The sequence below is a fragment of the Salmo salar genome, chromosome 04 (genome assembly GCF_965601325.2).
Source record: "Salmo salar chromosome 04, fSalSal1, whole genome shotgun sequence".
NCBI lineage: Eukaryota > Metazoa > Chordata > Actinopteri > Salmoniformes > Salmonidae > Salmo > Salmo salar.
Genome location: NC_138294.1, coordinates 63,521,146 through 63,541,605, shown reverse-complemented (window position 1 = coordinate 63,541,605; position 20,460 = coordinate 63,521,146). Strand labels below are relative to the sequence as shown.

At 41.9% G+C, this 20,460-nt stretch overlaps 1 long non-coding RNA gene across 1 annotated transcript in view; it reads left to right on the top strand.

The window, feature by feature from the left end:
* The window catches only part of LOC106603493 (uncharacterized), a 30,032-nt gene extending 9,777 nt beyond the window's left edge, over positions 1–20,255 (top strand). The window contains exons 2-3 of the long non-coding RNA XR_014392169.1: positions 220–314; positions 19,748–20,255. This is a non-coding gene — a long non-coding RNA (uncharacterized LOC106603493). The remainder of the gene's footprint in view (positions 1–219; positions 315–19,747) is intronic.
* Positions 20,256–20,460: the final 205 nt, after the last annotated feature.

Below are 20,460 nucleotides of genomic sequence, written 5' to 3'. Positions count from 1 at the left end.
ATATCCTACCTGTTTGGCCCTGTCCGGGGGTTTCATCGGATGGGGCCACAGTGTCTCCTGACCCCTCCTGTCTCAGCCTCCAGTATTTATGCTGCAGTAGTTTATGTGTCGGGGTGCTAGGGTCAGTCTGTCACACCTGGAGTATTTCTCTTGTCTTTTCCGGTGTCCTGTGTGAATTTAAATATGCTCTCTCTAATTCTCTCTTTGTCTTTGCCCTAGGACCATGCCTCAGGACTACCTGGTTTGATGACTCCTTGCTGTCCCCAGTTCACCTGGCCATGCTGCTGCTCCAGTTCCAACTGTTCTGCCTGCAGGTATGGAACCCTGACCTGTTCACCGGACGTGCTACCTGTCCCAGACCTGTTGTCCCAGACCTGCTGGAACCCTGACCTATTCACCGGACGTGCTACCTGTCCCAGACCTGCTGTTTTCAACTCTCTAGAGACAGCAGGAGCGGTAGAGATACTCTCAAAGATCGGCTATGAAAAAGCCAACTGACACTTACTCTTGTGTTGCTGACTTGTTGCACCCTCGACAACTACTGATTATTATTATTTGACAATGCTGGTCATTTATGAACATTTGAACATCTAGGCCATGTGCTGTTATAATCTCCACCCGGCACAGCCAGAAGAGGACTGGCCACCCCTCATAGCCTGGTTCCTCTCTAGGTTTCTTCCTAGGTTTTGGCCTTTCTAGGGAGTTTTTCCTAGCCACGGTGCTTCTACACCTGCATTGCTTGCTGTTTGGGGTTTTAGGCTGGGTTTCTGTACAGCACTTTGAGATATCAGCTGATGTAAGAAGGGCTATATAAATACATTTGATTTGATTTGATGAGGAAAGCTCAATTAATCCAACTGGCATTTGAAGGGGGATCTTACAATAATATTTTGGAGAGAATGGAATGATTGATTATTCAGGAAGTTCCACATAGCATCAAGGAAGCTGCAACTCTTTTGAAAAGGTAAGATTGAAACCAAATCTAGCTGGTTGGTTTTTATCAAAATCTTGCTTTGGTGTGTAGGGCGCTGTCCATGGGGCTGATAGAGTGCAGCGAGATTTCGTGGCATTGAACCTGTCACTTCTTGGTCAAAATAATTGTTTGATCTTTTATGTTTATTGTGGTATTGCGTGATATAAGCAGAATTCAATATAATTCCAATGCAAGAACTCAAATGGCACCCGTCGATAGAGCTACTACATAATGGTATTTTTCATCATACAAATACACTGAACAAAAATATAAACACAACATGTAACAATTTCATAGATTTGACTGAATTACAGTTCATATAAGGAAATTGAAATAAATTCATTAGGCCCTAATCTATGGATTTCACATAACTGGGAATACAGATATGCATCTGTTGGTCACAGATACGTTTAAAAAAAAAGGATGAAAACAAACTTTCAGAATCTGGTGTGACCACTATTTGTCTCATGCTGCGCAACACATCTCCTTCACATAGAGTTCATCAGGCTGTTGGTTATGGCCTTTGGAATGTTGTCCCACTCCTATTCAATGGCTGTGCGAAGTTGCTGGATATTGGCGAGAACTGGAGCACTCTGTCGTACACGTTGATCCAGAGCATCCCAAACATGCTTAAAGGGTGACATGTCTGGTGAGTATACAGGCCATGAAGGAAGTGGGACATTTTCAACTTCCAGGAATTGTGTACAGATCCTTGCGACATGGGGCTGTGCATTATCCTGCTGAAACACGTCACAATATCTCTGTACATTCAAATTGCCATTGATAAAATGCAATTGTGTGCATTGTCCGTAGTTTATGCAACATTGATATCAGCAAACCGCTCGACAACACAACGCCACACAGGCTGTCTGCCATCTGCCCGGTACAGTTGAAACCGCAATTCATTCGTGAAGAACACACTTCTCCAGCGTGCCAGTGGCCATCGAAGGTGAGCATTTGCCCATTTAAGTCGGTTACGACTGAAAACTGCAGTCAGGTCAAGACCCTGGTGAAGACGACAAGCATGCAGATGAGCTTCCCTGAAACGGTTTCTGACGGTTTGTGCAGAAATTCTTTGGTTGTGCAAACTCATAGTTTCATCAGCTATCCGGGTGGCTGGTCTCAGATGATCACGCAGGTGAAGAAGACGGATGAAGGGGTCCTGGGCTGATGTGGTTACACGTGGTCTGCAGTTGTGAGGCCTGTTGGACATACTACCACATTCTCAAAAACAACATTATTTTAGAGAAATGAATAGCTCTGGTGGACATTCCTGCAGTCAGCATGCCAATTGCATGTCCCTCAAAATTGAGACATCTGTGGTATTGCGTTGTGTGACAAAACTGCACATTTTAGAGTGGCCTTTTATTGTCCCCAGCACAAGGTGCACCTGTGTAATGATCATGCTGTTTAATCGGCTTCTTGATATGCCACACCAGTCAGGTGGATAGATTATCTTGGCAAAAGAGAAATGCTCACTAATAGGGATGTAAACAAATTTGTGCAGGAAAGTCCACCAGAGCTGTTGCCAGAGAACTGAATGTTCATTTCTCTACCATAAGCCTCAAGTCTCCAACGTCATTTTAGAGAATTTGGCAGTGTATCCAACCGGTCTCACAACCGCATACCATGTGTATGGCGTCGTGTGGATGAGTGGTTTGCTTACAAAGGCATAAGCTAAGGACAACAAACACAATTGCATTTGTGTTGAATGCACAGAAATATCGTGATGAGATCCTGAGGCCCATTGTTAGGATACATTTTTTAAAGGTATCTGTGACCAATAGATGCATATGTGTATTCCCAGTCATGTGAAATCCATAGATTGGGGCCAAATGAATTTATTCAATTGACTTATTTCCTCATATGAACTGTAACTCAGTAAAATCTTAGATACTGTTGCATGTTACGTTTATATTTTTGTTCAGTATAGAACAATAATTTAAAGTATTGTTTGACTCAGGGAAATAGGTGTAATTTTACTATATTTCCAGTTGGTGGGGGTGCTGCACAAAACTTTTACAGCGCCAGCTTGGGTCTCTCAAGTGGGACAAAAGCAATACCTTAGGAAATTAAATTCCATATTGGATAACTATAGGGACAATTGATAGTAAGGTTGAATAATAATTTCATTCTTACTGTTGAGTCACACCTAATGGCATGTGCTCTACATACATTATTCCTACTTGCCTACATGTGAAATGGGTTTGTATTCTAGCAATGACTATACATAGTTAAAATTTCATTTGAATACCATTCCGTTTAAATGGCAATTGGCTTCAGTGGGTAAACAGTAAGAACTATGGGGACAAACTATTACAGGGACACACAGTGCATTTGGAAAGTATTCAGACACCTTGACTTTTTCCATATTTTGTTATGTTACAGCCTTATTCTAAAATGTATTAAATAAATGTTTTTCTTCATCAATCTACACACAATACATAAGTATTCAGACCCTTTGCTATGAGACTCGTAATTGAGCTCAGGTTTATTCTGTTTCCATTGATCATCCTTGTGATGTTTCTATAACTTGATTGGAGTCCACCTGTGGTAAATTCAATTGACTAGACATGATTTGGAAAGGCCCACACCTGTCGATATAAGGTCCCACAGTTGACAGTGCATGTCAGAGCAAAAACCAAGACATAAGGTCAAAGGAATTGTCCGTAGAGATCAGAGACAGGATTGTGTCGAGGCACAGGTCTGGGGAAGGGTACCAAAAATTGTCTGCAGCTTTGAAGGTCCCCAAGAACACAGTGGCCTTCATCATTCTTAAATTTACAAAGTTTGGAACCACAAAGACTCTTACTAGAGCTGGCCGCCCGGCCAAACGGAGAAATCGGGGGAGAAGTGCTTTGGTCAGGTAGGTGACCAAGAACCCAATGGTCACTGACAGAGCTCAAGAGTTCCTCTGTGGAGATGGGAGAACCTTCCAGAAGGACAACCATCTCTGATGAAACCAATATTGAATTATTTGGCCTGAATGCCAAACGTCACATCTGGAGGAAACCTGGCACCATCCCTATGGTGAAGCATGGTGGTGGGAGCATCATGCTGTGGGAATGTTTTTCAGCGGTAGGGACTGGTAGACCAGTCAGGAACGAGGTAAAGATGAATGGAGCAAAGTACAGAGAGATCCTTGATGGAAACCTGCTCCAGAGCGCTCAGGACCTCAGACTGGGGCGAAGGTTCACCTTCCAACAGGACAACAACCCTAAGCCCACAGCCAAGACAACACAGCAATGGCTTCGGGACAAGTCTCTGAATGTCCTTGAGTGGCCCAAATACAGGTGTGCCAAGCTTGTAGCGTCATACCCAAGAAGACTTGAGGCTGTAATCGCTGCCGAAGGTGCTTCAACATAGTACTGAGTAAAGGGTCTGAATACTTATGTAAATGTGATATTTCAGTTTAGTATTTTGTATACATTTGCGAAATTTCAAAACCTGTTTTTGCTTTGTAATATTGGGGTATTGTGTGTAGATTGATGAAGGAAAATAACATTTTAAACATTTAAGAATAAGGCTGTAACGTAACAAAATGTGGAAAAAATCAAGAGGTCTGAACACTTTCCGAATGCACTCTAGACACCTCTTCCTACCTACCTCTTCTTTCCTCAGTGTGCGTTTCAAATCAAATCAAATGTATTTATAAAGCCCTTTTTACATCAGCAGATGTCATAACCAGCCTAAAACCATAAACAGCAAGCAATGCAGATGTAGAAGCATGGTGGCTAGGAAAAACTCCCTAGAAATGCAGGAACCTAGAGAGGAACCAGGCTCTGAGGGGTGGCCAGTCCTCTTCTTGGGCTCCTGAGCGGCGCATTGTTCTAAATGCACTGCATCTCAGTGCTAGAGGCGTCACTACAGACACCCTGGTTTATATCCAGGCTGTATCACAACTGGCTGTGATTGGAAGTCCCATAGGGCGGTGCACAACTGGTCCAGCGTTTTCCGGGTTTGGCCGGTGTAGGCCGTCATTGTAAATAAGAATTTGTTCTTATCTGACTTGCCTTGTTAAATAAAGGTTCAGTAAAAATGTTTTACAAATTATGGCTGTGCCGAGTGGAGATTATAAGAGTATATGACCACTTAGGCCAGCTTGTTCTTCAAGATGTTGAAATGTTCATAGATGACCAGCAGGGTCAATTAATAATCACAGTGGTTGCTGAGGGTGCAACAGGTCAGTACCTCAGGAATAAATGTCAGTTGGCTTTTCATAGCCGAGCATTCAGAGGTCAAGACAGCAGGTGCGGCAGAGACAGCGAGAGAGAGAGAGAGAGAGAGATGGAGAGTCGAAAACAGCAGGTAGCACGTCCGGTGAACAGGTCAGGGTTCCAGAGCCACAGTCAGAACAATTGAAACTGGAGCAGCAGCACGACCAGGTGGACTGGGGACAGCCAGGAGTCATCAGGCCAGGTAGTCCTGAGGCATGGACCTAGGGCTCAGGTCCTCAAGGGAGGAGAGGGAGAGAGGGAGAGTGAGGGAGAGAATTAGAGGGAGCATACTTCAATTTACAAAGGACACCAGATTAGACAGGATAATTACACCAGATATAACAGACTGACCCTTGCCCCCCTGCACATAGGCCATTGCAGCATAGATACTGGAAGCTGAGACGGGAGGGGTCGAGGGACACTGTGGCCCTGTCTGGGGGTATCGTCGGACGGGGCCACAGTGTCCCTCGACCCCTCCCGTAGGCAGTATATAACCCTACCCACTTTACCAAAGCACAGCCCCCACACTACTAGAGGGATATCAACAGACCACCAACTTACTATCCTGAGACAAGGCTATGTATAGCCCATGAAGATACCAGACAGGAAGATCACGTCAGTAACTCAACCCACTCAAGTGACGCACCCCTCCTAGGGACGGCATGGAAGAGCACTAGTAAGCCAGTGACTCAGCCCCTGTAATAGGTTCAGCGGCAGAGAATCCCAGTGAAAAGAGGGGAGAAAGCAATGGCGGTCCGTCGCTTCAGTGCCTTGCCGTTCACCTTCGCACCGCTGGGCCAGACTACACTCAATCATAGGACCTACTGAAGAGATGAGTCTTCAGTAGAGACTTAAAGGTCGAGAACGAGTCTGCGTCTCTCACATGGATAGGCAGACTATCAAAAGAAATTGAGCTCTATAGGAGAAAGCCCTGTCTCCAGCTGTTTTCTTAGAAATCCTAGGGATAATAAAGAGGCCTGCATCTTGTGACCGTAGCATACGTATAGGTATATACGGCTGGACCAAATCGGAGAGATAGGTAGGAGCAAGTCCATGTAATGCTTTGTATGTTAGCAGTAAAACCTTGAAATCAGCCCTAGCCTTAACAGGAAGCAATTGTACAGTGGAGAGGCTAGCACTGGAATAATATGATCACATTTTTGGGTTCTTTTCAAGATTCTAGTAGCCGTGTTTAGCACTAACTGAAGTTTATTTAGTGTTTTATCTGGGTAGCTGGAGAGTAAAGCATTGTAGTAGTGTAATCTAGAAGTGACAGAAGCATGGATTAGCTTTTCTGCAAAATGTTGTGACAAAAAGTTTCGGATTTTTGCAATATTACGAAGATGGAAAAAAGAGAGACCAGGTTCCAGAGTAACGCCGAGATCCTTCAGTTTTATTTGAGACGACTGTACAACCATCAAGATTAATTGTCAGATTCAACAGAAGATCTCTTTGTTTCTTGGGACTTAGAACAAGCATCTCTGTTTTGAGGCATGATTCATTGAATTTAACCAAAGATGTGTAATACACCAGTGCTAATTTCTTAATTCCTTCATCATCCTCAAGTATAGAACAAATCTCAAGTATAGAACAAATTCTGAATTGACTGAACGAGTTGTGCTTCTCTGGCACTCTCTTATCTTACTGAAGGACTTCCAACAAATGCACTTCAACAGCAGAAGACTAGCTCAAATTCTCACTGCTGTTGGTCCAAAGGTGTGTGCTTGTGTGTGGTGGTGTGTGATAGTGTGTCTGGGTATGTGTTTACATGTTTGTTTGCGTGTATAGGTGCAGTGATTCATTGCCGCAGTCCCAAATAATTGATTATCGTATACCTCAGGACTGCAACTTTGGGCTCAGTTATATTCAGATGTGAAATTCTGAAGTAAAAAAACAGAACATGAATATTGTAAACAAGGTCTTATGAACTCAAACCTACAGCATGTAACTGATGTTTTTAAATTATTATTTTGACTAGTTTTACCTTGGCTTTATGAACAGTGAACACACAGCATTGTTTAACTCCGTTCAAAGCTACTGAAAAGCAGTAAAGGCATTCACAATGGGCTTTACAAAACTCATAGATGAAGCATAAGCAGAGGCCTCCATGAGCTCTGCAGTAGAATGGGCTGCTGCTGACCTCTAGTGAATTCAGCATGAAATCAACCAAAAATGTCACCATGTCATTGAATTTAGGTAAAAAGTTTTTTTTAAAATACGAAATGTTCTTACATTTATTACTTTTTCTAAGTTATTCAACATCATCACATATCATTTTTGAGTTGAAATGACGTGGAAACAACGTTGATTCAACCAGTTTTTGCCTAGTGGGTTCATTCCATTCACTGCCCATATAATATATAATTGAAACATAATTGAAAGATTTTCAATGACCTTTGGAAATACTATTTACAGTACTGTCTGTTTCATATAAATAATTTTGCTAAGCAGGTTTTAGTTTAGTTCAAATTAAATTTGAATTGAAAAATCATTGGAAGGTTACTCAGATACAAAGCCAGTGCCAAACATTGTTTCCATGTGAGTTTATCAGTTTTAATATTGTGTTTTCTGGGACTACTGTGGCTTTGGTGCTTTGGGTGAAAACATTAGGTGCCAACTCATTATAAAAGATAATAAAGATGTTTTATTGTCACAGACACCGGATAGGTGCAGTGAAATGTGTTGTTTTACAGGGTCAGCCATAGTAGTACTGCGCCCTTTGAGCAAATTAGGATTAAGTGCCTTGCTCAAGGACTAAGCGACAGATTTAATCTGCTTTAACATTTATAACCTGCTTAATTTAATGTTTGGGATTGTAGACCTTGAAGGCTAACTTCAAGAGCTCACAAATGAAATGTTTCAAAATAATAATAAATAGAAATACATAAACGTCTGAGATTATTTATTTTCTTCCTTTGCAAATCACAGACATTTCTGAGTAAAGATTGGCTGCCTATGAAGCATCATTGTAATGAACCCCAGCAGTACTTTACCCATGTGTAATGTATTCAGACACAGAACAATGCAATAATACAGTATATAATCTAGTGATTATTCTGGGTACAGGTGGCAGGAATGGAAATAAAAGCATCTGACTTCAGGAAATAGAATAGATAAGAAACTCAAATATGTTGAGTTTATATTCTGTTTCAAGTTTTGAGAAAAATAAATTAGTAGAAAAAGCCCTGAAGCAATTTCTTTCCTCCCAATGAACTTTGACATCTGAGCCTTGAACTGTTTGACCAAGATCTTTAAAACTGTTTTGCCTGGACTATTCCAGCTGTCAATCCATTTGAAACACAAGTCGGTTTTGTGCGGGGTGACTGACCTCACATTCATTTTCCATCCCATTTCTAAAACATTATGCACTCTGCCTACACCCTCTTAATTGCTACCAATTCTCCTGATGATATGAGATATGAACATCTGACAGCATGAAAGGGAAAAAGAGATACGAGGCTGACACTAAAATGAAACAAAAAATGTAAATTGAATCCTGCAATGATTTTAAAAAAACTCCCAGCAATGGCTTTTATCTTACTCTTATCTGGAATATATTTGCAGAAATGGGTCACGATAAAGAGCATCATCTTAGCACACGGCTGAACCAGCCTAATAGAAGCATTAGTCATATGTACCAGCCAAGATATAAAGACAAGACTTGTTATCATACCGGGCCTGATAAGTCAGAGTAAGACTAAAGAATAAGAAGCCAATCCTGTAGTCCCATAGCAGTACTAGTGGTGTGTCTGAGTCCTCTAGGGAGGTTGGAGCTACTGGAGTGACTAATATCTTCTGTGACAGGAAGTCCTTGGGGGCTCTGATTCACTAAGACCATGAAACGAAGGGGGGTGACAGGACTGTTCCACTCATAACCTTTCTGTTGAATAATTACTGCTAACCTGCTCTTCTATAGGGTCGTCTAGGAAGGGCCTGCTGTCATAGACTAATGGAAAGCATGATGAGTGGTGGCAGGTTGGGGACTCGGGGGGACATATTGGGGTCAGATCTCTCAATTCGATATGTTTGTAGGGTGGCACATGGCCGTGTAAGGGACATCTCCATAAGACACTAAGGTAGCAGGTGAAAATGTTAGGTAGTGTGATTGTGAAGGTTTGTGCCGCATTGCAGCCCATTTACCATTCATATGGTTACTTTGTTGGTCTACCAGGGACACTTACCGTATTCAGCATAGGGAATCCTTTCTCCATGTCAATAGTAACTGCATACAATAAAATAACAGGAGATTTGGTCCCTTTCTGTTGAAAAATCACATTCAGTGCAACCATATTTGTATTCCTCATCAAACTACCAAAGACTTTATGCTTACAATCTTGTTGATTGTAGTATAATAATAATGTAGTATAATTTCAGCTCCAGCCCATTCTGAAGTTTCATAGGAGTTATAAAGCAAGTGCCTTATGGGAGTGTGTTTCACAAACTATTCTCTGTGATTTATCATAGCCCAATTTGCAATATGCTTGAGCCATTATCTGTAGTTCATTTTGTTCTATCTTGTAATAGTTTCAAAAGGGAATTACACACCAGAATAGATAAGCTAAGAATATTTTACTGGTGTTGCGATTTTGCTCTGAGTAATAACTGGGCTCTTTTAGTTGCAATGAGACAATAAGTTAGATGAGTTGGTCTGACTGCACTGCTCCACTTTCTAGCTCTGAACTTAAAAGATTCATTGTGCTGACTTTGCTGATTTACAGAGTGGCAGGCTCCCTATGAGATATGCAGTAATGAAACATTTATTGAACAGTTTCTTCTTCCATCTTGTTGTTGGAGACAGGTATAAGACATTTTCCATGTTCCGTCTCATAACTGTTATGTGAAAGAGAAACACATTTCTTAGACAGTTATATCATTAAGAGTACAGTTCACTGTTCACTAGTCCCACTTCAAATATATAATTTTACAAGCTCTCCAGAAATCAGCAGGCCCCATTTAAATCACTTAAGGAGTCCACTGTATTTCAGAATTGTTTTAAGGTTTGCCAAAGTCTCTGTTCGCCAAAGTGTCTGTTGCCAAAGTTCCGTGGTAATCACACACACACAAAAAATCTAGTTGTTTCAACTAAATATTATTATGTAACTGGTTCCACAGCCTTTTTTTTGTTTACTCAACTTTTTGGTCAAAGTGTTACCTGAACTTAACATTTTTAGTTAACCCAAGCTACAACATAAGAAAACATGGAAAAAAGTATCATATATTCATTCAACTAGAAATTATTATTTGGGCATCTTACCTAAAAAATGGTTGTTTAACTAGTTACACACAGTGCTTTTAATACAATGTTTTCAACTTACATATTTGACACACATGATAACATTCTGCATGTTCATTTATACAGTAATTCATTTTCAACATGTCCTCACCTGGGTTTTGAACTCATAACATCTTGATACACAGCATTCCAGATGTCTTGCTACGCCATCATGTCTGTGTCAATAACTGATTTCAACTGTATGGTTACATTGTCCAATTCAAAGTAAATCTCAGCAAGTCCACTCAAGAAAAACAATTTTATTTATCATAGTGATTAAGGAGTAACATTAAAAACAGAGTACCAACATTAGACAACTATACTGAAAAACCTAAAAATGTTTAAATAAGTAAATCAAATCAATAATAAGGGAATAGTCAGATTAACTGATAATTGACACAGACATGGTGGCATAGCAGCAAGATTGGAATGTGATGAACCAACAGGTTGTGAATGTGAGTTCTAATCCCAGAGGAATAATAATTACTGTATAAATGAACATGCAAAATGTGATTGTGTGTCAAATATGTAAGTTGTATGTTAAAAGCACTGTTTGTGAATGTGTGTAACCAGATGTGCAGCCTTTTTTAGTTAGGATGACCAAATACTTAGCAAACACATCATTTTTAATTGACAAAAGTTTAGGCCAACTAATACTTTTTCGTTCAGGTAACACTTGGATCAAAAAGTTGAGTAAACAAAAAAAAAGGCTATGGAACCAGTTACTCAATAATAATTAGTTGAAAAAACTAGATTTGTGTGTGTGTTTTAAAAAAAAAATGTTTTTACAGTACCTGCTTTTGTTCCATGCCATGACAAATTACATGACAAATATTCAACCTGTTTGGCCATATATCCACAAACTAAACTGCTAGTGTATTTCATTCTCTAATGTCTCTGTGAGATTTCCAAGACATCCTCAAAGTAGCAATGCTTGGTTTTGGAGCTGTTGAATTAGGTCATGGAGAGTGGTCCCTCTGTTGCATCACGCTCAGTATGTAAGTGGAATGGCTAAGTTAGTTGCCTCCTCTAACAGTTTTTGGAAGCCCAGGCCCCTGTGATCCCATCTGCATTGGCAGTCAATAGCTCCTGTCATGCCAAGGAGAATGAGAGGGCTCAGTTTAGGGATTCAGTAAGCAAACTGAAAGCTTCCACTAGGCAACGGAGCATCAGAGCCTTTTCCTATTCTTCTCTACAACAGCTTGATACACAGGGAGAGGACAGAATAAATAAGTCAACAAAAAGTAATTTGTTTATGCACCGAACCTTAAGTATTGACTGCACAGAGTGGGAGAGGTAAGAAAAAACAGAGCAAGATCAAAAGACAACAGCCAGGGAAAATGCAGATCTGTATGTGTGTGCGTGTGCACTTGCGTATGCATGCATGGGTACATTTGCGTGTGTAAACCCATGAGCGCCCATGTGTGTTTGTGTATGTGTGAAGATGTATGTGTGCATACATGCACGTATGAGTGTTTATTATGTGAAGTAGAGAAAAACACTGTTGCACTTGATCAGTGACTTGAAATGCACTCCGCAGCACCGCGACTGAAGCATCTGTCGAAGTGGGCAGCACTCCACAACAAGGCAGCACTGTGAGCCTTCACAGGCCTCACATAGAGAAGATTGAGATGAGTGGAACATAAAGACTGGGTTTGAAGATTAAAGAGGAGTGCCCTTTTGGTAGACAGAGTGCAAAAACAAAGCGTGCTTCCTCAAAATCCTTTTTGCACATCATTTTAGTGCCTCATTTCTCACAGTCCATGTCTAAGTCTACTTGAGTGTGGCAGTGTGCTGTGTCACTAGAGTATTACACACTTCTATCTAAAGCCGACTCTTAACGTGATTACTTATTGCACGTCTCTTAGTGTCAAGTGTGCATGGTGGGATGCACTTTCTCTGTTGCTTGATGTAAAGACAATAAGAAAGGCAATGAAACCTTTATTTTTGTGGAAAATCTCCACAAACTCACAACATATAGAAACACACCAGTCCATTTGTAGCAGATTAGTTAGTGGGTTGGCTGATGTCCATTTATAAAAGGCATTATTTTGACTCAGAGTACCAATTATCCCCAAATAAGGGTGAGTGGAGAATCAATCGTGTAAATCAAATGCCTTGTGTTATTGTTTAGTCCTGGAATTGGATGCAGTTGTAGACAAACACGAGAGTTCAGTACATTCACAGAGAACACCTCTGCGGAATGGGTTCCGGAAGGGAACACCACCTTGTGTAAACAAAAGCCCCCTCCACCATCTCCACCAACCCTTCGCTTGTAACAACTGTCTAACGCTCATCTGCAAGGAACTCTTTGATGTCTGCTCACTGCAGGTTAAGACAGTACTGTAAGCTGCAAACTAATTAGGAGTTTGAGAACAGTTATGCAACCCATTATCATGAACTACAGGAAACGGAGGGCCAAAAACGCCCCCATTCACATCGACGGGGCTATAGTGGAGTGGATAGAGAGCTCCAAGGTCCTCTGTGTCCACATCACTAAGGACCTATCATGGTCCAAACACACCAACACAGTCGTGAAGAGGGCACGACAACACCTCTTCTCCCTCAGGAGGCTAACAAAAATTTGGCTTGGGCCCTCAGATCCTCAAAACATTCTAATGTACAGCTGCACCATTGAGAGCATCTTGACTGCATCACCACTTGGTATGGCAACTACTCAGCATCCGCCCACAAGGCAGAGGATAGTGCATACGGCCCAGTACATCACTGGGGCCGAACTCCATCCCCATCTAGGATCTCTATACCAGGCAGTACAGGAGCGTTAAATCTGGGTACCCACACACTCACACATACTACACTGACACTCCAACACACACACTACATATGCTCACACACACAAAACACACACATGCATATTGACACCACACACACACGCACAGACACATTCACACAGACACACTTTCACACTTCACATAAGCTGCTGCTACTCTGTTTATTATATATCATGATTGCCTAGTCACTTTTACCCCTACCCACATGTACATACTGTATTACCTAAATTACCTTTTAACTCTGCATTGTTGAGAATGGGCTGGTAAGTAAGTATTTCACTGTAAAGTCTACACCTGTTGTCTTCAGCGCATGTGACCAATACAATTTGATTTGAACACATTTGTCTGATTATGTGCTTTCAGTGCCACTACTACCATCATGCTACAGTAGACTGTTTACATCTTTAAAGACAGACATTTAAACAAATATGAGATTTCAAAGTTGACCTGTGTAGTAAAATCCTGTCATTGACTTTGTACCTAACATCATTGTTTTCTGATCTGCCTGTCTCTCTGAAGGTCACTTGTTTCAACCACCATCACCCCTACCACTAGCACCTTCTCCACATAAATACCATCATGACTTTAATCATTGTCTATGAATGAGTAATGCCAGGTGATGTCAGGTGATTTCAAACTGTTCTTAGCGGTACATGAAGTAGAAGTGATGAAGAGAGAAAGGGGCAGGAAGGGTTGGCACTTTCTAGGCCAGGGGTGTCAAACTCATTCCATGGAGGGTCTAGTGTCTGCAGGTTTGAGTATTTTCCCTTTCAATTAAGACCTAGACAACCAGGTGAGGGGAGTTCTTTACTAATTAGTGACCTTAAGTGCATAGCTTTCAGGTGTGACATATAATGCCCACATCAAACAACATCATCTATGCAATGGATCATCTCACAGTTCGGATAATGGATTATTTGTTTGTGGCATTAGCTATGGTAAAAATCCTTATTGACTGGCGGATTAGGAACAGCATTATTGGGTAATTTGTTCAGAACAAACAATACTTGAATTTGCTTTCTGTGAATGGTTTAGGAAATACATCCCTCAGCTTTTGAACCAAGTCAGCAGAGTGAAAAGTAGGAAGGAAAATGTTAAATAGTGTAATTACATAAATACTCAAGATATCCATGCCTGTAAGAGCACGATGGAATGTATTGGGTCCAAAGTATGATTGTATGATATGATTAGTATTTTTCACAAGCTTCCAAATTGGGTTTACTCTACTATGACATTGGTCAAATGTAAGGCTGATGTGTCTGTTACGGTCTGATGCAACTACAATTCAACTACAATGGTCAATTCTTATGGACAATTGCAGGGCGAGGGTTCACATATCCAGCTCTGACACACAACTGTATACACAAACAACCTCTCATACTTAGCATGCCTGCATGCACTGCTTCTAATCAGGGCCCCAACACCTTCCAACTTGTCAGAGTAATTTTCTTAACCTAAATGATCTCTTTCATTAAATGAAACATTAATGTGGGTATTACAAACCCAGTTAAGGTCTGAAGCCTTGCCCCCAAAGCCCCTCCAACTTTTGGAAATCCATCCTCCAGATATACTTTGGGGGGGGGGATGTCAACTTCATAATCTCAAGCACCACCCCAACATCAGCATATGTGAACATGGCCAGTTTCTAAGATAGGGGAAGATAAGCGTTTCCAGTGACATCATCAACCAAATAGTAGACAATTAGGAGGCAATGCCTACTCATAATTGGTTAAAATCACGAGATGCATACCAATGTCATGCAGGTTCAGGTAGGCTATTCAGGACAGCTCCCTCATTTCAAACTCGAGCCCCCTCAGTTTTAGTTTTACTGTATGTCCCTATATAAACTAGCAAAAAAGTTAAAATGATTAACAGGTTGGCGCACAATGGACAGGTCTCGCTTCGGTGTGTGTGTAGGGGGGCTATGGAAAGCCACTGAGTAGTTAGGTATGACTCCTTTGGGTTTCCATAAAAAGTGGGGAAAAAACACTTCTCATCTCTAAGGTTGGTTAAGTAAATAATGTGATACACCTCCGCCTCTAATATTTTATTTTGATTTATAAGGGCGGGGTCAAGTTTACAGTTGAAGCTGCTTCACTCAACTCTGCCTCACACCCCACCATTACCGAGTTGAAGTTAGCTTCTTAGCTGGCTGTAAAAAGCGTTAGTGTTATTAGCCTTATCCTATTTAGCTAGCTCGAACCAGCTAATCTGCCACAATGGATATCAGAAATTGGCTTTGTCAAAGTACCCAAACAAAGGAGGAGAGCGATTAGCAGCAGCATCAAACCACCAAGGCCGCCGCCAAGCCCAGCAGCGATGATGCTGACACGCCCCAGTTGTCTCTGTGTGCAGAGCCTACCCAGGATAATGGTTCCACTGCCGCCTCCACCTCCGACTGTTCCTGATGATCTTGGAACAGGGGAGCCGGCCCAGGTTAGCCTAGAATTCTACCCTAGCTGCAGGTTTTCTGTCTAAAAACGTTCATTTAATAGCAACTGGTTCAGAGGAAGAGACTGGCTGGAATACTCGGTTACTGCCGATGTGGCATTTTGTTTCCCTTGTCGAAAGTTCTGTGTTGGGTCCAATGCTAACACAGATAAGGCCTTCACTCAAGCTGGGTATTCTAACTGGAAGAATAATATTGATAGTACCAAAGGATTTTATGCACCAGCTCCAAGCAAATTATGACCTTACCAAATCTCCAGCAATACGTAGTGGACAGTACAGTAAGGACAGAGGAGGAGAGACTGAATATAAAATATTGTTCTTCAGCACGTTGGGATGCTGTCAATGGTGAAATGTCCTGCAATGATTCACTGGGCCATGTCTTCGCTATGCCGACCGTGCTTACTGCACTTAAACACTTTTGGGCCATCCACAGGTACATGCGAGAACTCATGTTCCACTTTGACAAACATGTTCAGTCAACACAGAAGAAGCATGCTACACCCAAGGAAAGCTTAACTAATCCAACTGGCATTTGAGGGGGATCTTACCAGAAGATTTCAGGGAGAATGGAATGATCGATTACTCAGGAAGTTCCACAGAACATCAAGGAGGCTGCAACTCTTTCGAAAAGGTAAAACTGAAAAATCTATCTGGTTGGTTTTTATCAAAATCTTGCTTTAATGTCTAAGGTGCTGTCCATGGCCATTAAACCTTCTTGGTCAAAAGCATTTGCACTTTTATGTTTGTGGTATAGCGTGATTTAATCATAATTCAATATAATTCCAATGCGCGAATCGGTATGTTTCGTCATAGAAATATATACATTGTATTATGGTTTTCTTGGTAGCCTATTGGTTACCCTTGCTGTAAACGGAAGTGTATTGTGCCATATTACAACGTGTTGCTGAACTCATGAGCGAGCGACAGGATATTTCATGTTTGAAGCGGACCTGTATAAGCCTATTTATTTGGCAAGACAGCTGTGCATGGCTGCATCTCACTGTAGTAGGCTATGTTTTGTTTTTTGGATCTCCGTTTACCTTTTGTTTACTGTTAATGTAACTAGCCTATATATAGATTGTATCATGCCTTTATCGATCTGATATTTTGTTTACTAGGCCTACTACTTGGTACCGCTGTTTTGTTCTGTTCGCATGAATTCGTTCACAGTTATCGGTACTCTAAGCCAAACTGCTATTCAGTATTTTTGTTTGCATGCATGAATAATTATGCTACAACTTTCAGTATTTAGCTAGCATTATTTTGGTAAGACAGCTGTATGTTCGGCTGCATTCACATAGGTCGTTTGTAATAAGTAAAGGACAGACCAAGGCGCAGCGTGTTGAGTGCTCATCTTCTTTTATTTTTGAGACAACACTTAAACAAAATAAACAAATGACAAACAACAGTTCCTTAAGGTACCACGACTATACGAAAAACAACCACCCACAAAACCCAAAGGAAAACAGGCTGCCTAAGTATGGCTTCCAATCAGAGACAACGAAAAACACCTGCCTCTGCTTGGAAACCATACTTGGCCCAAACATGGAAAATGAAACATAGAAATAGAAAACTAGAACCAAAATCCCCTAGAACCAAAAAACCCCAAAACACACAAAACAAACCCCCCTGCCACGCCCTGACCATACTACTATGGCAATTGACCCTTTTCACTGGTCAGGACGTGACACTATCTATATTGTAGCCTATATTCATGACCAAAACGGCCTTGCTGTTTTAGGGTGTTGTCCATTGTGCTGATACAGTGCAGCAGAGATAGGCTACAGATTTCAAAAGCACTCAATGGCATTTTAACTTTATGTTTATTGTGGTATAGCGTGATTAAATAAGCAGAATTCAATATAATTCCAATGCAAGAACCCCAAAAAATGTTTGCCCCCTCACAATTTCAACTGCCCCCTTAGTCACTTTTATCCTGGCACCTGTTCTGCCACTGGCCAGCAGTCTAAATCATGGCAGCCTTGCAACACCACGTAATAGCTTCCTGAAATGTTAGGCTTAACATGAGAAAATTATGACCAAATAGGCCTACCAATAAACATATATGCATTAGCTGAAGCACAGCTATAAGCTACATGCCCTGGCACCACAGAAAGGCTATCATCAATTCAATAGGCAGCTGCATAGAAATGTCGCTGTTTCAGCACCATGGATGGCGATGAGTAGTCTATACTGTGAGTGTCTGACTCATTTAATCCTTTTATTTTATTTCAGGGAGGGGTTGGGAGGTCATGTGTAAAATGTGTAAAACGTAATATGAATTAATCCAATGTTCTGGTTAGGGTATGCTAAGGAATCTTCAGATCCAGGACATGGCTGGAGTCCACACAGGCCCTAACTCATCTCGTAACTGGTAAATGTTTTATCTGGTGTCATTCATATGGTTAATGCACCCGTTACCTGTGCTAAACTTGTGTCCACAGAAGTCTAATAAGCTAGGCAAAACAATTAACGTCCTCTCACTGTCAACTGTGTTTATTTTCAGCAAACTTAACATGAATACATATTTGAATAATGTGTCCCTGAACAAAGGGGGGGGGGGGGTCAAAATAAAAAGTAACAGTCAGTGTCTGGTGTGGCCACCAGCTGCATTAAGTACTGCAGTGCATCTCCTCCTCATAGACTGCACCAGATTTGCCAGTTCTTGCTGTGAGATGTAATCCCACTCTTCCACCAAGGCACCTGCACGTTCCCGGACATTTCTGGGGGGAATGGCCCTAGCCCTCACCCTCCGATCCAACAGGTCCCAGATGTGCTCAATGGGATTGAGATCCGGGCTCTTCGCTGGTCAATGGCAGAACACTGACATTCCTGTCTTGCAGGAAATCACACACAGAACGAGCAGTATGGCTGGTGGCATTGTCATGCTGGAGGGTCATGTCAGGATGAGCCTGCAGGAAGGATACCACATGAGGGAGGAGGCTGTCTTCCCTGTAACGCACAGCGTTGCGATTGCCTGCAATGACAACAAGCTCAGTCTGATGATGCTGTGACACACCGCCCCAGACCATGACGGACCCTCCACCTCCAAATCGATCCCGCTCCCGAGTACAGGTCTCGGTGTAACGCTCATTCCTTCGACGATAAACGCGAATCTGACCATCACCCCTGGTGAGACAAAACCGCGACTGGTCAGTGAAGAACACTTTTTGCCAGTCCTGTCTGGTCCAGCGACGGTGGATTTGTGCCCATAGGCGACGTTGTTGCTGGTGATGTCTGGTGAGGACCTGCCTTACAACAGGCCTACAAGCCCTCAGTCCAGCCTCTCCAAGCCTATTGCGGACAGTCTGAGCACTGATGGAGAGATTGTGCGTTCCTGGTGTAATTCGGGCAGTTGTTGTTGCCATCCTGTACCTGTCCCGCAGGTGTGATGTTCGGATGTACCGATCCTGTGCAGGTGTTTTTACAGGTGGTATGCCACTGCGAGGACAATCAGCTGTCCGTCCTGTCTGCCTGTAGCGCTGTCTTAGGCGTCTCACAGTACGGACATTGCAATTTATTGCCCTGGCCACATCTGCAGTCCTCATGCCTCCTTGCAGCATGCCTAAGGCACGTTCACGCAGATGAGCAGGGACCCTGGGCATCTTTCTTTTCGTGTTTTACAGAGTCAGTAGAAAGGCCTCTTTAGTGTCCTAAGTTTTCATAACTGTGACTTTAATTGCCTACCGTCTGTAAGCTGTTTGTGTCTTAACGACCGTTCCACAGGTGCATGTTCATTAATTGTTTATGGTTCATTGAACAAGCATGGGAAACAGTGTTAAACCCTTTACAATGAAGATCTGTGAAGTTATTTGGATTTTTACGAAATTATCTTTAAAAGACAGAGTTTAGGAGGGACGATGGAAATGGAGCCATGCAGGCGCATGTACAGAGCCTGCAAAATGTGTACCAATCACTGTTTCCTTTAGACACCAGAGTATTCATATAAAGAGAAACATTGTTAGATGTGTGATTGAATTGTGAACCTTTTCTATGCTTGTATTGCACTAATCTTGTGGATTGTCTGTTTCTCCCTCTCTAGCAGGCCACCGCCCAGCAGTTGATCCGGCGCGCACTGTGTCTTGGGAGGGCAAGCAGGTAAGATTCCCACACTCTGGTCACTGCTTCCATTTCGGTGTGTCGGGGATTTTATCACAAAGTCTTTTGTAATGATATGATTTTGTGCACATTCTAATATTTAAATACTCTTGGCATGTAGTGGTTGTTTTAGGAATTTGCATGCTTCCTCTTTGTTATTCCGCTTGGTTTGCTGTGCTTTTTCTTCTCTCTTTTTTCAACATAACTATCTCCCCTGCAAGTGCATGTGGTGGGGGCTCAGCAGTCTACGGCGCTGCATCTCAGTGCTAGAGGCGTCACTACAGACACCCTGGTTCGATTCCAGGCTGTGTCACAACCGGCCGTGATTGGGAGTCGTGGGGCACAATTGGCCCATCGTCGTCAGAGTTTGGCCACTGTAGGACGCCATTGTAAATAAGAATTTGTTCCTAACTGACTTGCCTAGTTAAATAAAGGATAAATAAATAAAAAAATATTTTTTAAAAGTGAATGGTGATCTTGATGCTTCTTTACAATAAATATCAGGGGTCTGATTCTGGTGGCATGATGATTGATGCTTGACTGCCGTTTGACAAATAAAAAATATTCTCGCTCTTATCCATAATAATCTCATGTAGACTTCCTGTATCTACAAGATGTTGGCTAGAGCGCACGTGCCAAGACCAGAGTAGGCACATT